The sequence below is a fragment of the Ahaetulla prasina genome, chromosome 3, assembly GCF_028640845.1.
Source record: "Ahaetulla prasina isolate Xishuangbanna chromosome 3, ASM2864084v1, whole genome shotgun sequence".
In the NCBI taxonomy this organism is placed as follows: Eukaryota; Metazoa; Chordata; class Lepidosauria; order Squamata; family Colubridae; genus Ahaetulla; species Ahaetulla prasina.
Window position 1 is genome coordinate 145,929,810 of NC_080541.1, and position 14,726 is coordinate 145,944,535.

The 14,726-nt window shown below is 37.2% G+C and overlaps 1 long non-coding RNA gene across 1 annotated transcript in view; it reads right to left on the reverse strand.

Moving 5' to 3' along the window:
- Positions 1 to 14,726, reverse strand: part of LOC131195231 (uncharacterized) — a 153,227-nt gene that overhangs the window by 95,879 nt on the left and 42,622 nt on the right. The window contains exons 2-3 of the long non-coding RNA XR_009154383.1: positions 13,319 to 13,482; positions 9,722 to 9,853 (exon numbers count right to left, since the gene is read on the reverse strand). This is a non-coding gene — a long non-coding RNA (uncharacterized LOC131195231). The remainder of the gene's footprint in view (positions 1 to 9,721; positions 9,854 to 13,318; positions 13,483 to 14,726) is intronic.

Consider the following 14,726-nt stretch of genomic DNA (forward strand, 5'->3'; position numbering starts at 1 on the left):
CAGTTTGTCCAGTTTGTATAGCTACCCATCTCAAAAATAAGTGAGTCTGGGTTTCAATAATTGAATATCATTGGCCTATTATACCTACTCCCTCAAGACTGGATGGATGGATGTTCTGAATGAGTGAACTGTTGAAAAATGTATCCTTTAAAAAAAAGAAAAATTTCCTTTAAAAAATAGGAAATATCCAGATTTATACAATGGGCAGCCAGTTGCTTCTGTGAAGATTACAAATTTATTTTATTTTAATTTAATTTAATTTATTTTATTTGTCACAATGTTATATATAAGCATAAGCATGAAATAACTATATGATATATAAGCATATATATAAAATCATAAGTATGTAATAACTATATGAAATTGGATACAATCAAAGGGAACATTTGGACAGGAATGGTAGGCACATTGGTGCTCTTATGCACGCCCCTTACAGACCTCTTTGGAATGGGGTGAGGTCAATAGTAGATAGTTTTTGGTTAAAGCTTTGGGGATTTTGGGAAGAGACCACAGAGTCTGGTAGTGCATTCCAAGAATTAACAACTCTGTTTCTGAAGTCATATTTTCTGCAGTCAAGATTGGAGTGTTTCACATTAAGCTTAAATCTATTGTGTGCTCGTGTATTGTTGCGATTGAAGCTGAAGTAGTCTTCAACAGGAAGGACATTGTAATAGATGATTCTATGAGTTAAACTCAGGTCATATCGAAGGTGGTGGAGCTCTAAGTTTTCTAAACCCAGGATTTCAAGTCTGGTGGCATAAGGTATTTTGTTGTAATTAGAGGAGTGGAGAACTCTCCTTGTAAAATATTTCTGGACACGCTCAATTGTAATAATATCCGAAATGAGGTATGGGTTCCAGACAGGCGAATTTTATTCAAGAATTGGTCTAGCAAATGTTTTATATGCTCTGGTTAGTAGTGTAGTATTTCTGGAGATGTAGTTGCAGTGGGCTTTGGCACTTAGATCATTTGATATGAAAACTCCAAGGTCTTTAACAGGGTGGGGAGTCATCTATAAGGTAGTGTCCATCGAGTTTGTATTTAGTGTTCATATTCTTTTTTCTAATGAGTAAGACAGAGCATTTGTCTGTCAGAAATAAATTTGTTTATTAACTGACTGCCTCTAATCACACAAGCACCATTTAATTAATTTTGATAAATTGTCCTTGTTTTTCCATCAATCAATTTATTTTTAAACATTTCCAAGGATGTCATCATTATTTGTTTCTATGATAGCTTTGACTCTCTTTGATGTATATCTGTCAATTTCTTGAGAAAATGTCAAGATCCAATGCAAGATCTAATATTGGTATTTATTTTCTCTGCACAATTCATACTTTACTAAGTTATTAGGTCTTCCCTCATTTTTCTAAAATAAAACTCTCCAAACATTTTATCCATTATTTGAACCACAGGCTTTCAAATCTTATGATAAAATTAATTGCTCTCTTCTCCATCTTCTCTTGGACCATTGTATAGTTAGAACAACAAAACGTCCCACTATTCCATCAAGATTCATGTAAGGCAGTGTTATACTGCTCATTTTGTTCCCTTTTAAAAAAAAAATTCCTTGAGATTTTTCCTGCTTGTTCACGATCTTAGAATTTTAGGGTTATTTCTGAAAGAATCAAAAGAAACTCAAGTTCAATCATTATGTAAGGAAAATTGGAGTCAGGGCAAGGTAACCTAGTAGAGCGCCACTGCTTTTACTTGTATTTATTTTACATTTCATTTGCTTATTTTGTTGTCAGATCAATCAATTTGCTGAGGATGCTTTCCAATCTGTTGCAGTTTGCCTCATTTTGCATTGTCTAAACCAATTGCATCATATACAAATTGGCTGTCTCACTCCTGATTCGGTGTCATAGTTAAATGATTTAAGGAGAAATACTTAAAATACAAATACTTGCAGTAAAACACTGTTCTTTTGAATTCCTTGTTCTGAAAAGTCTTTCTTGCCATTTTTCCTAGTTTCTAATTAAAATTCATAGGTTTTTTTTTTAATATATTCATGTATTCCATTTATGTACTGCCTGATCAATTATAAACTCACAGTAACAATCAGCAGCAAAACCGGACTCTAATACATACAGTGATTCAGAGAATGCCAAAGATTAATATTCAATTGAAACCACAACTTTTCCTCCTGGGACTGATGGATAAACAATTAGAAAGGAGCCTGTTTTCATATATGATAACGGCAGCAAGCTCATTGAATGCACAAAGATAGAAATATTTGACAATATCTAAATGGAGGAATGGTTGGGGAAGATGACAGAACTTGCTAAAATGGCTAAATTGACTTGTTTGATCAGAGAAAAGACAATATCTATATTTATCAGTGACTGGAAAACCCTTATGGACTTTAATGTAAAAAAGAAAAAAAATGAACTTCTGATTAATGACCTTGATGATTAGACAGGATATAGTTAGGATAAACTATAGATTAACCTTGAAGAGGTCATGATGTAACCTTAAAAAGAGAGGTTAAAATATAATTGTACTTGTAGCTGCTGTCTTTTTTAATAGCAATAGCAATAGCACTTAGACTTACATATCACTTCACAGTGCCTTATAGCCCTCCCTAAGCGGTTAACAGAGTCAGCATATTGCCTCCAACAATCTGGGTCCTCATTTTACCCACCTTGGAAGATGGAAGACTGAGTCAACCTTGAGCCTGGTGAGATTCGATCTGCCAAACTGCTGGCAGCTGGTGATCAGCAGAAGTAGCCTGCAGTACTTCACTCTAACTACTGCGCCACCACAGCTCTTAATACCCTCATTTTTCTACTTTTCTTTCTTTTTCTTCTTTACTTTCTTCTTACTGTATTATTTTTGCACTTTTAGCTTTTTCTTCTTTCTCTCTCTTTCTCTTTTCTTCTTCTTTTTTCTTATACTTACTGTAGTTTGTATTATTTTTGTTAAAAACATAAAAAGTGTATGTATGTATTTAACAATCAGCAGGAAAACATCCTTAGAATAACAACAACAACAACAACAACAACAACAACAGAGTTGGAAGGGACCTTGGAGGTCTTCTAGTCCAACCCCCTGCCCAAGCAGGAAACCTTACACCACTTCAGACAAATGGTTATCCAACATCTTCTTAAAAATTTCCGGTGTTGGAGCATCCACAACTTCTGCAGGCAAGTTGTTCCACTCATTAATTGTTCTGACTGTCAGGAAATTTCTCCTTAGTTCTAAGTTGCTTCTTTCTTTGATCAGTTTCCACCCATTGCTTCTTGTTCTACCCTTAGGTGCTTTGGAGAATAGTTTGACTCCCTCTTCCTTGTGGCAGCCCCTGAGATATTGGAACACTGCTATCATGTCTCCCCTAGTCCTTCTTTTCATTAAACTAGACATACCGAGTTCCTGCAACCGTTTTTCATATGTTTTAGCCTCCAGTCCCCTACTCATCTTTGTTGCTCTTCTCTGCACTCTTTCTAGAGTCTCAACATCTTTTTTACATCATGGAGACCAAAACTTAATGCAATATTCCAAGTGTAGCCTTAACAAGGCATTATAATACAATTAACCATTTAAAAACTCCATAGTGAAAATGAGCTTCTAGATGACCAAGGGTAGGTTAAATGTCCCTGCTAACATCTCTATGAATGGAGGCAATACCACAGTGAAACTGGCAGCCAGGCAGCAGGATGTGGCTGACACAATTCTTTCCAGAGAAGGAACAATCGGGAGATAACTCACTTGTGGTCTGAATAACTGATGTCCATAGTAAATATGTAGAATAAAAACATAAAAATCAGAGCAAATTTAAGCAATACACAATAAAAATGACAGCAGCAGCAGCAGGAGAGGAGGAGGAGGAGGAGGAGGAGGTGGAGAAAACATCATAATCCCCAAATGCTGTCAGGAAATGCTCCATCTTCCAGAATATTGCTATAGATCAGTCTAGGCATAATTCTAAGGACAATGTTGGTGTCTACAAAGTTGATGCTGCAACAGAGAAGGAGAATCAGTTGGCCTCAGTTCCTATTACTTTACAGAAGTGGGATACAAACAAGAGTTTCCCACAATATCACAGCTTTCTTCTTCCTCCCATCATCATATATTTTCCATCTAACTAGCTATCACAATGGGGTTTATTTTAATATCCTTGTTGGAGTCATTACAGCACTGGACAAATGGATTTGAACTTTCCCAATATTTCACACCCTCTTTTGATAAAGGAGCTAACCTTTTGTGCTTCATTGCCTTTTGAACTTCCTGGGAAGGGACTGTGGTTCTGGAACCAAAAAAAAAATCAAAAATCATTTTCCTCTAATTAGTTAAACATCACACCTTGTGGTCAGTGCATTGTTTTTTGTTTTTTTTGAAGAATCCCTTATGGTGTTATGCTGTTGAGATAGCACATAATGTTCTTTGTTTGAAGGGATAACAGAATAACAGAGTTGAAAGAAACCTTGAAGGTCTTCTAGTTCTGCTCAAGCAGGAAACCCTATGTAATTTCAGACAAATGGCTGTTCAATCTCTTCTTAAAAGCCTCCAGTGATTGAGCACTCACAACTTCTGAAGGCAAGCCATTCCACTGGTTAATTGTTCTCACTGTCAGGAAATTTCTCCTTAATTCTAGGTCGTTTCTCTCCTTGATTAATGTCCATCCATTGCTTCTTGTCTTGCCTTCTGGTGCTTTGGAAAATAGGTTAATCCCTTCTTCTTTGTGGCAGCCCCTCAAATATTGGATCACTGCTGTCATGTCTCCCCTAGCCCTTCTTTTCACTAGACTGGCCATACCCAATTCCTGCAGCCTTTCTTCATATGTTTTAGCCTTCGGCACCCTTGCATTCTAGGAGTGACTAATGAAGGCAAATTCTTTTTTTTTTTCCTGGCCTGAAACTTGTAGAAAGTAGGATTGAGGTCAGATGATGAAAACATGGCTTTTCCTGAGATTGAGATGATAGACAAAATTGTGGCATGCTCTCAGCTGGCAGTCTGACTTTGCGGTGGCTTTGGTGACAAGGGGGTAATATGGTTGCACTCACCATGCAAAATCCAATTCAAACTGAAAATGTTGATAGATTCTCCCCAAATATGGTGGTGTAATGACTGACTATTGGGTCTGTAGTGATTAAGGGAGATAGGGAAGTGACTGAGATGTTTGATCTGGTAAATCAGTGTCTTTTGTACCATCATAATCCTCCTAGAATTACTCCTGCAGGAATTGGGTCCACTTTGCGGATCAACAAACACCATCTTGCATGATCAAATACAGCATCTGGATCATGTGTGCATTTTGACAGAGATGGCTGTAGATCCATTGGCTGAGACAAAAACACTCCTGACCAACCAGTTTGCCTGGGCTGGACATCAAGTTTATTTTTTATCTCAAAGCTGCTTTTCAAAAAGCATCTGGGCTTTCTTTGAAAACAGTTTGCTTCTCATCTAACAATCATCTTCAGAGTTCTAATGACCAGATGACCACAAAGAATGTAAATCCTTCCATTCCCTACCACTCAGTCAGAACTGAAGAAGCTTTTTGGATGAGAAGTAAAACATTTTCAAAGAAAAAAAACTAAGAAAGCCCAGGTGATTGAGAATCTCCATAGGCATATTTTCCATAAATACATTGTGCACAAAGCAGGGGTGTGTGTCTAAATTCAATCTGTCAATGCTACTAACCTTTACGTATTATATCACCTTACTTTTTTCAATAATAGTGACAAGAGTGACTCTAAAGAAAACCTAAATTTGTTGTCTTACGCAATTTTTCCTTATATGGAGTTTGAATCCTATCAGTAAGCTACTTTTATAACTCAATAAAAGAACAATTAATACTCCTTTCTGAATGCATCTTTTCCTAATTTATGCTTTTGGTATAAAATTTTAACCAGAGAATGGTTAATTGCTATGAGTAGACATTACTTCACTTACATATACAGATAATCCTCAATTTATAACTATTTGTTTAATAATTGTTTGAAGTTACAACAGTGCTTGGAAAAGTGCCTTACAAGCAGCTCTCGCACTTACAACGGTTGCAACAGTCATATGATCCAAATTTGGACACCTGACAACTGGGATGTATTTACAATATTTGTGTGTATGATGGGGGTGACTCATTTAATGGCTGCATTGCTTAGCAGCAGACATTCTGGTCCCAATTGTGGTTGTAAGTCGAGGATTACTTATATTGTAATATGGGGCTGCATTCCAGATTGTGTCATTTCCTTCACATTGAACCCACAATCCTTTTCTTTTATGTCTCCGCCTCAAAGCTATTCATCGAAAATACATACAATAGTAGCACAATAGCCATAATACATAAAAATTAATATCTGTCCCCTCATTATGCTTTTATGTGTGTCTGAGCTCACAGGCTGACAGATCTCATTCAATAAATCTTGGCTTTCAAGGCCAAGAACCAATACACTTTTCACTTGGTTTCATTACCTTTTAATGCCTGTCTTTGATAACATTAACAATACTGTTACTGCCTACCACAATGATTTCCAACAAGCACTGCTTTGAATACGCTCAGCTCCTTCTCCCTACTTTTCCATTCACGTTGGGTTTCTTTTTTCTTTTTTGCTAATTTGGGCGTCTTGTAATTTTTCCAATACTAAATCAACTTGCGTCCTTGCCCAATGTTTAAGAAATTCATGTTTGCCAATAAAGAGTTTAATTTCCTTCCGTATTGATTCATTAGGCTTCTAAGTACTTTGATATTAAAGCTGAAATGCTTGAAACTTCCATCGAGTGTCTGCATTGAAAGGAAGCGCTTGGTATGCATTCTAAGTCATTGTGGTCTACACTTTGAAGCTAATTCTATAGCATTTGGGTTAAGAATGTAGCATTCCATGTGGTATTCAAATGAGACCCAGTCCCAAACAGGGTTAGTTTTTAAAGAGTTAATTTTGTTGATCTTAAATTGAAGCCAAGATATGTGCTTAACTTAGATATGGCTATTCATCCAAGAAGATAATTTTAGCTAAGAGTTCATTTATCCCTTTTATTAAAATTTGTGGATAGTTTGAAATAACATATTATTGTAGTATTATATGCAGAATGTAGATGAGTGCCTATTCCAAAGGAACTTACATTCAAAAAGATCAAAAGAAAGGATTAGTGAATGTAGGTGAATTGTACCCCACTGTTGAGATTCTCTGTTGTGATTGAGAATCGGATTCAGAGCAGCTTTTACAACCCAGTATTCATAGTTTCAGGAATTGAATGCCAGCACAACCAATGTCCATTGAAGTTGAGAAAGGCTGATTTAAAAAAGAGAGAGAATTTAAAGGAAGATACATATTAACCCCTATATCAACTTTGGATTTTGAAATCTGAACTATCGGAATCCAAATGGCCAGAATACGAATGTGATTGCATGACACCCATTCAGTTTTGCAAAGATATCGGGAAGACTAACCAAGTTGCCTCATATTTCCAAGCAGAAGATAAGATACTAAGGCATACTGCCTCGAAGCCAGAAGGTTTACTTGCAACCATTTTTCACATCTGAGATAATCTCAGCCCAGACAGAAGCACTTTTTGGAAGTGCTGTTCCGGGGTTGTTGTTGTTTTTAATAATTTTATTATATTTGCAATTGGAAAAATAAAAATTAATGCAAACTACAAAAAATATAAAAAAGAATAATAGAATATGCAGGGAAAAAGGAAGTAAAACATAGAAAAAAGAATGAAGTAATTTCCCCCTTCATCACAACTACTACAAATAATTTTAGTAAAATTTCACTATCTCTTAATATACAACAAATGCACTCTTTTTCCAATTACTGATTTCTTAACTGTTGACAAAATGTTAATGCCTCATCTTTCACTCATTAAGGCTATCAGAAATAAGCATATAACTTAATTTAATCTTGATCAAATAAACTGACTCTACGTTCCTTTGCCATACCTTTAACTATCTTAGGTTTTACACCCCCGAAACAATCTCCTTTCATCTTCCTTTTGTCTCCTTTCAACAAATCCTTCAAAGCTTTAAATAATCTCTTTTGCAAATCCAGGGGAAAAAATCCATATCACTCTTTCGATTTAATACTTGCACACCCTTTTCAAATATTAAGACATTGATAGGTTTCATTTGTATATTTGATCTATCACATTCTTGGAGTTTATTATATTTAAATACACTTTCAAATTAATTTCAGTCTTATCCAATATAAATTGCTCTTCTTTTGTAAGAGTGTTTACTCACCACTCATCTATAGTATTCAACATTCTTACAATTAATTTCTCAGTCCATAAGTCTTAAATCTCCATAGAAGTATTTTCAGAATTTGTATGAATATGGTACAGTAGTAACTACAGAGGGAAGGGTAATCTGAATCAGAATTAAAGCAGGTGAATTACATTTGAACCATTTTTTAAACCACAGTCCTGACCTTCATCTTTGAAGCTGCTATTTGTATGGGGAGAAAAATGACAGTAGTTTCTTAATGAATATGTACAAAACTAGCACCTAAGAACAATTATCATTCTTTATTTTTATTATTTTATTTATTTATTTGTCACAACAGTATATATAAGCATAAGCATGAAATAACTATACGATATATAAGCATATTTATAAGCATAATTATGTAATAACTATATTAATTGGATATAATGAAAGGGAACATTAGGACAGGAATGGTAGGCACGTTGGTGCTTTTATGCATGCCCCTTAAAGACCTCTTAGGAATGGGGTGTGGTCAATAGTAGATAGTTTTTGGTTAAAGCTTTGGGGATTTTGGGAAGAGACCAGAGAGTCTGGTACTGTATTCCAAATATTAACAACTCTGTTACTGAAGTCATATTTTCTGCAGTCAAGATTGTAGTGTTTCACATTAAGCTTAAATCTATTATGTGCTCGTGTATTGTTGCGATTGAAGCTGAAGTAGTCTTCAACAGGAAGGACATTGTAATAGATGATTCTATGAGTTAAACACAGGTCCTATCGAAGGCGGCAGAGTTCTAAGTTTTCTAAACCCAAGATTTCAAGTCTGGTGGCATAAGGTATTTTGTTGTATTCAGAGGAGTGGAGAACTCTTCTTGTAAAATATTTCTGGACACACTCAATTGTATTAATGTCCGAAATGAGGTATGGGTTCCAGACAGGCGAGCTGTATTCAAGAATTGATCTAGCAAATGTTTTATATGCTCTGGTTAGTAGTGTAATGAAGAAAGGTCTGTTTACATCACAGCATAAGCTTTGCTTGAAAAGAATCCAGAATCTGTTTTCCCACAGTGGACAACATCCACTGTGACTAGATTCAAAGCTGCTAAATTGTGTTTATACATGATATAAAAACAAGGTGTTTTTCAGCCACACTTTGTGAAACAAACTTCACTGAACTGGTTGATACACAACACTAAGTCACAATAGATAGAAAAGTAAAGCAACTACACAATGTCTTTGCATTGTGTGTGTCCTTCAGTCATATAATATAAGACATTAAAAATGTTCTTAAGAAAGTCCAACTCAGAGGCTGGCCATTTTTGTTTTTAAAAGTTACATCTTTTTATGTACAGAGAGCAACATGAAGTATTTTCAGTATTAAAGATGATTTTCTCCAAAATATCTACAAAGCAGTCTAATATTATTTATCCCATTTTCCCCTTCCTGTTTTTATTTCAGAACTTTCCAATATTTTTCAACAAGCAAGCTGCATAAATCTGGATGATTCTGCTGATATTAACTCAGGCTTTGTCTTGTAATATTTCAACTAAGCAGAGTTGCAAACAAGATGGGTTTTACCTCAGAAGTTGGTTTTCAGGGTTGAAGCTCAAGTTGTCTCCCTGGTCAAGGATTGTCTGAATCAATAATACACCAGTTTAAATGGTCTCATATAAATGGCGAACCCATTCACTTAATCCAGCAGTAGATCATCTAGCAAAAGAAATAAAAAAGAGTATATATTAAACACCTTCACCTTGGCTATTTTAACAAATTATTTTAAAAATAATAATGGCTTTTATCTGCCTACTTATTCCTATATCACAATTTTAAAGGCATTTTTATGTACTGCCAGATGTCAAGTACTTTTTGATACCTACATTTTTATTTTTAAGAGCTGTTTGGAAAATATTAATGAGCACGGCTGCTTATACAAAATTTATTAAGGTATTCATTCTGCTTCCAATTAAGAAATGCATTTCAAAGGTGGAGAACCCTAATTTAAACAACAACAACAACAATCTTCAATCCATCAACTTCATTACACAAAATAACTCACCTCTGAGACAATCCTAATTTTACAAATGACAATGTTTATCATGTAGAGTGTAGAAGATAAAAGGTTTTTTTTTTTCCTGGTGGAGCTTCATGAATGCCAATTTCCAATACAAAATGATCTCATTCATATGGGCCAGACCAATATTCAAATAAGAATTTAGCTAACTGTCCTCAATTCAAAATGATAGCAACATATTTATAGTGTAATTCTACATAGGTGACAATCACGAATAGTCCTGAATTCAACAAAACTTACTTTTCCATTCATTTATTTGGAGGCTAAAAGTGTACATTTTGAGAAGAAGAATCTGCATATGAAATATATAATTTATATGAAATTTATAAAGCACTTAGTATGAAAGTGGATGAAGAATACTTAGGTCAGTTACACAGAGTGGTAAACACATCAATGTGGACTATTTTTCAATGGAAATCTTCATCAGTAAAGAAGATCAATGCTTAATAAAATATTGTGCATGTTTCAGATGTGAAAATTAATTCCTTTGCTTTGGTTCCCATAATAATTGCAAAGTCTATGATGTGCTATGTCCAAAGAAGCAGATTATGGCGTCATGTGATGGCCTGATCTCCTATAGGCTAACTTATTGGCTGGATTTCCACAACATGTTGATCTGTAAATAACTCAAATCTTCCTGGTCTAATGATCTTATGATCTTACAGTCTTATGATCTCCTGGTCTTAACTGTGTGTTGTACAAACCCAACATCCTTAACTGTGTGTTGTACAAACCCAACATCTTTTTCTCTGTACACATAAGCTCAACCTCATGAAGCAGTCCTGAAAAATACTAGAAGGTCATAACCAAAGAACTGATAAGGTTGCAATAAAAAACACTTAAATGTTAGGGCAGTCCTTATATATACTTTAAGCCTTAAGCCACCTAATGAATATCTGACTCAGGTGGGTTTTGAACTGGGGATTTAAAAAGTTCTGAAATAGAAATATTTTCCTATTGGAGTAGTATATCTTGGAGACACCTGTTGTAGATCAATTGGAAGGAACTAGCACCAAGAGAAGAGGAGCCAAAACTGTTTGACTTTCATATGATGGGCAATTTTGCTTCCTGGTTTCCTCCTGGTTTCCTAATGATTGTGGATACTGTCTTCGCAGCAGCCTAGGACAGGGGTCAGCAACCTGCAGCTGCTCCATGCAGCTCTTTGGGCCCTCTGCTGTAGCTCCCTGTCAGGTGATCCCACCACTGGCTGGCCCCGCCCCTCACCCTCCCCTCTCAGTCACTCCTTGCCTGGACTGAGAAAGTAAGGGCAACGGTGGGGGATGGAGAAGCGTCCAGGGCAGAGACAGAGAGATTACAGAGAGAGGGGGAGATAGAGAGACATAGAGAGGGAGGGAGGGAGGGAGGGAGGGAGGGGAGAGAGAGATACGTCAAAAAAGGATTTTGTGGTTCCTGGTATTTTTTAACAACTAGTTCTCTGCCCTAATGGCTTTGCTGGCTGAGGAACTCTGGGAGTTGAAGTCCACAAGACTTAAAGTTGCCAAGGTTGGAGACCCCTGATATACAAGACTCTCAAAACAAGCATGCATTGTAGCTACACTATCACCGGCCTTTAGAACAATTGTATAACGTTCTTTTTCTTTTAACGACCCTGTAATTCTTTACGTAGGGGTGGAGTCAGGGCGACTGAATGGAGCATCACAGCAGGTATTTTCTCTTTGCACCCAGAGAAATAAATATCTGCTGCTGACTAGGATCAGCCTCCTGATTGTGAGGAGGGAGCTCTACCTCTACGCCATGATTGCCACTCAGAACAATTGTATAATGGGTTTTATTTGTTTGGGAACATCACTGTCACTAAGTGGCTAAATGGTGTGTGTGTGTGTGTGTGTGTGTGTGTGTGTGTGTGTGTGGCATATTTACCTATGGTTAATTGAACATTGACTTCTTAATTAACCCAATGCTTTGGCTGCGTATGGCACACAAATCAAAATTAACCACAATAACCGTCTTTGCATGAGTTCTACGCCAAGGGGTTTGCAGTAGTGTTGGGTGTGCCGGTTGTCAAAGCGGACAGCTCTGTGATCATGGCAATGGGAGTAAAGCTCTTTGTAGGTGAATGGGGTAAGCTTTGAGTGCAATGTTATGACCGTAGTCTTGCTTGTTTTGATCACCCCACCTCTTCCCTGAAGATTCTGCTGGTTTAATCTGCTGGGTGAAGATAGCCATTGTTTTCCTTTTCACTCCCAGCCAATATGCTGTGAAGGAGGGAGGGAGTGCTCTTGCATAAACCCTGTATTATTGCAGAGGAGTTTGGAAGTTAGCTTCCGGTTCCTCTATGACCCTAGCTAGAGTCATTCATTTTCCACCTTACTCTAATTGTTAGAGAGTAAACCCATTGGACCCAGTGAGTTTACTTCTGAATAAATGTGGACAGACGATGATGTAACATTGAATGCTGCCTTCAAAAGAAGGCAGAGAAATGGGAGGACCTTCATTCTTTTAAAGATATGCATTACAATCTTCCCTAAATTGATTGAATACCATTGTACAGGAATAATTGTAGAATTGAATAATTTGGAATGGTGTAAAGTCGGGGCTGCTCAGCAACCACTCCAGAAGGGAAAGGGTAGGGAGAGAGGAGTAGAAAGAAAGAAAGTAGGTAGGTAGGTAGGTAGGTAGGTAGGTAGGAAAGAAGGGAGGGGGAAGAAAGGATAGGAGGAGAAGAGGGAGGGTTAGAAAGGATGGAAGTGAGACGTGGGAAGGAGGAGAGGAAGTAGGGAAGCGAGGAGGAGGAAGGTTGGAGAAAGTAGAAGAAGGTAGAAAAGGGCGGAAAGGACTAAGGAAGGGAGTGGCGGCTGAGCAGGCCCGATTGAAGCATAATTAGCGTATAGGATTGATTGTTGGATAAGTGATTGTACTGTACACTGGTTAAATTGTTGGAATTATTATGGAAAATAAAAACTTTAAAAAAAAAGATATGCATTACAGCAATTCAGCATCTTAAGAGAATGAAGGTAGTCCCATACCTCTGCCTTCCTTTGAAGGCAGTATTCTCTTAAGATGGATTGATATGCACCACACCTTTATTGCTGTAGCCTGGGTATAATCCAGCCTTCCAGCTGCCAGATATCCCCTAAACTTACCTGTTAGATATGTAGAGATCAGGACACCTGTGTGTAATCTATCTTGGTGAGCACTGTTCTTATGCTGTAGTTTGCTGCCTAGGTGCAAAGCTGTATTATTTGTTTGTTGGTTGGTTGGTTGGTTTCGTTCATTCATATAACTGCCCATCTTTTAAGAGCAGCTCCTAAACAAAAGTTGAAACAATATACAAAATCATATTAAAACTATAAAATTTAAAGGTGTTAGTTACCACCTTCAAAGCGCTCCATGGCATAGGATCGGGTTACTCACGGGACCGCCTGCTGCTACCGGCGACCTCCCATCGACCAGTGCGCTCCCATAGGGAGGTTCTCCTCAGGGTGCCGTCAGCCAGTCAATGTCAGCTGGCGGCGCCCAGGGGAAGGGCCTTCTCTGTGGGGGCACCAACCCTCTGGAACAAGTTACCACCAGGTATCCTTCAACTCCCTGATCTTCGGACCTTTCGACGCGAGCTGAAAACATTTTTGTTTCACCGTGCAGGACTGGCCTAGTGGGGTTTTAATAAGGTGGTTTTATTGGTTTTAAGTTCTTCAACCAACTCTAAAATTTCCTTTTAAACTGGTCCTAAAAATTGTACTAACTGTCTTTACTTTGGCTGTAAACCGCCCTGAGTCCTTTGGGAGAAGGGCGGTATAGAAATTGAAACAATAAATAAATAAATAAATAAATAAATAAATAAATAAATAAATAAATAAACAGATTTATTATGAAACCAGGGAGGAGCTGCAAGATTTCCTTATCTTGAGCTACTTGTAGGTGTTGAAGGTAAAGCATTTGTCCATTCCTAAGAGTGGGAATCTAGCCTGACCAAGGATTAATGAAGCAGTTCTCACTGACAGAAGGAAAATAAGCCTTATTTCCATGCTTGGTATTGGTGCAGGCTAAAGATAGGCCTTTAATCAATAATCCAAATTCAGTTTGATCAGCTAGGATTCCAAGTCGAGCTTTTATTATCGTGTTGTCAGACCTGTGCAGGCAACTCAGTGGCCCAGAATGAGTCAACAACACTGTCATTTATCAGTGCCTTGCAACATGTGCCATACCCTTCTAGCTTTTCTTTCACAGATGCCAAATCAATCTTCAAAGCATTTGAACCTGCAAGGAAACCCCAATTATTTGTACTAATAAATAATAATTATCTATATGAATATGGAAGAGGTTGCAATAATTGACAGTGAATTGCTCCATTTTACAACAGTGTGATTGTGTGTTTAACACACTGTGAGGTAGTCTCCGTAGGACAATCCATACAGAGAGCAGCATGCCCGAGACATATTTCCCACATGTTCACTCTGTTTTTATTTGAGTGGAAGGCGTACCAATGGCATATGGTGGCAGCTGCAAGGTAACTTACAATGTGCCAGCTCTACATCAACCAGCAAATTGATC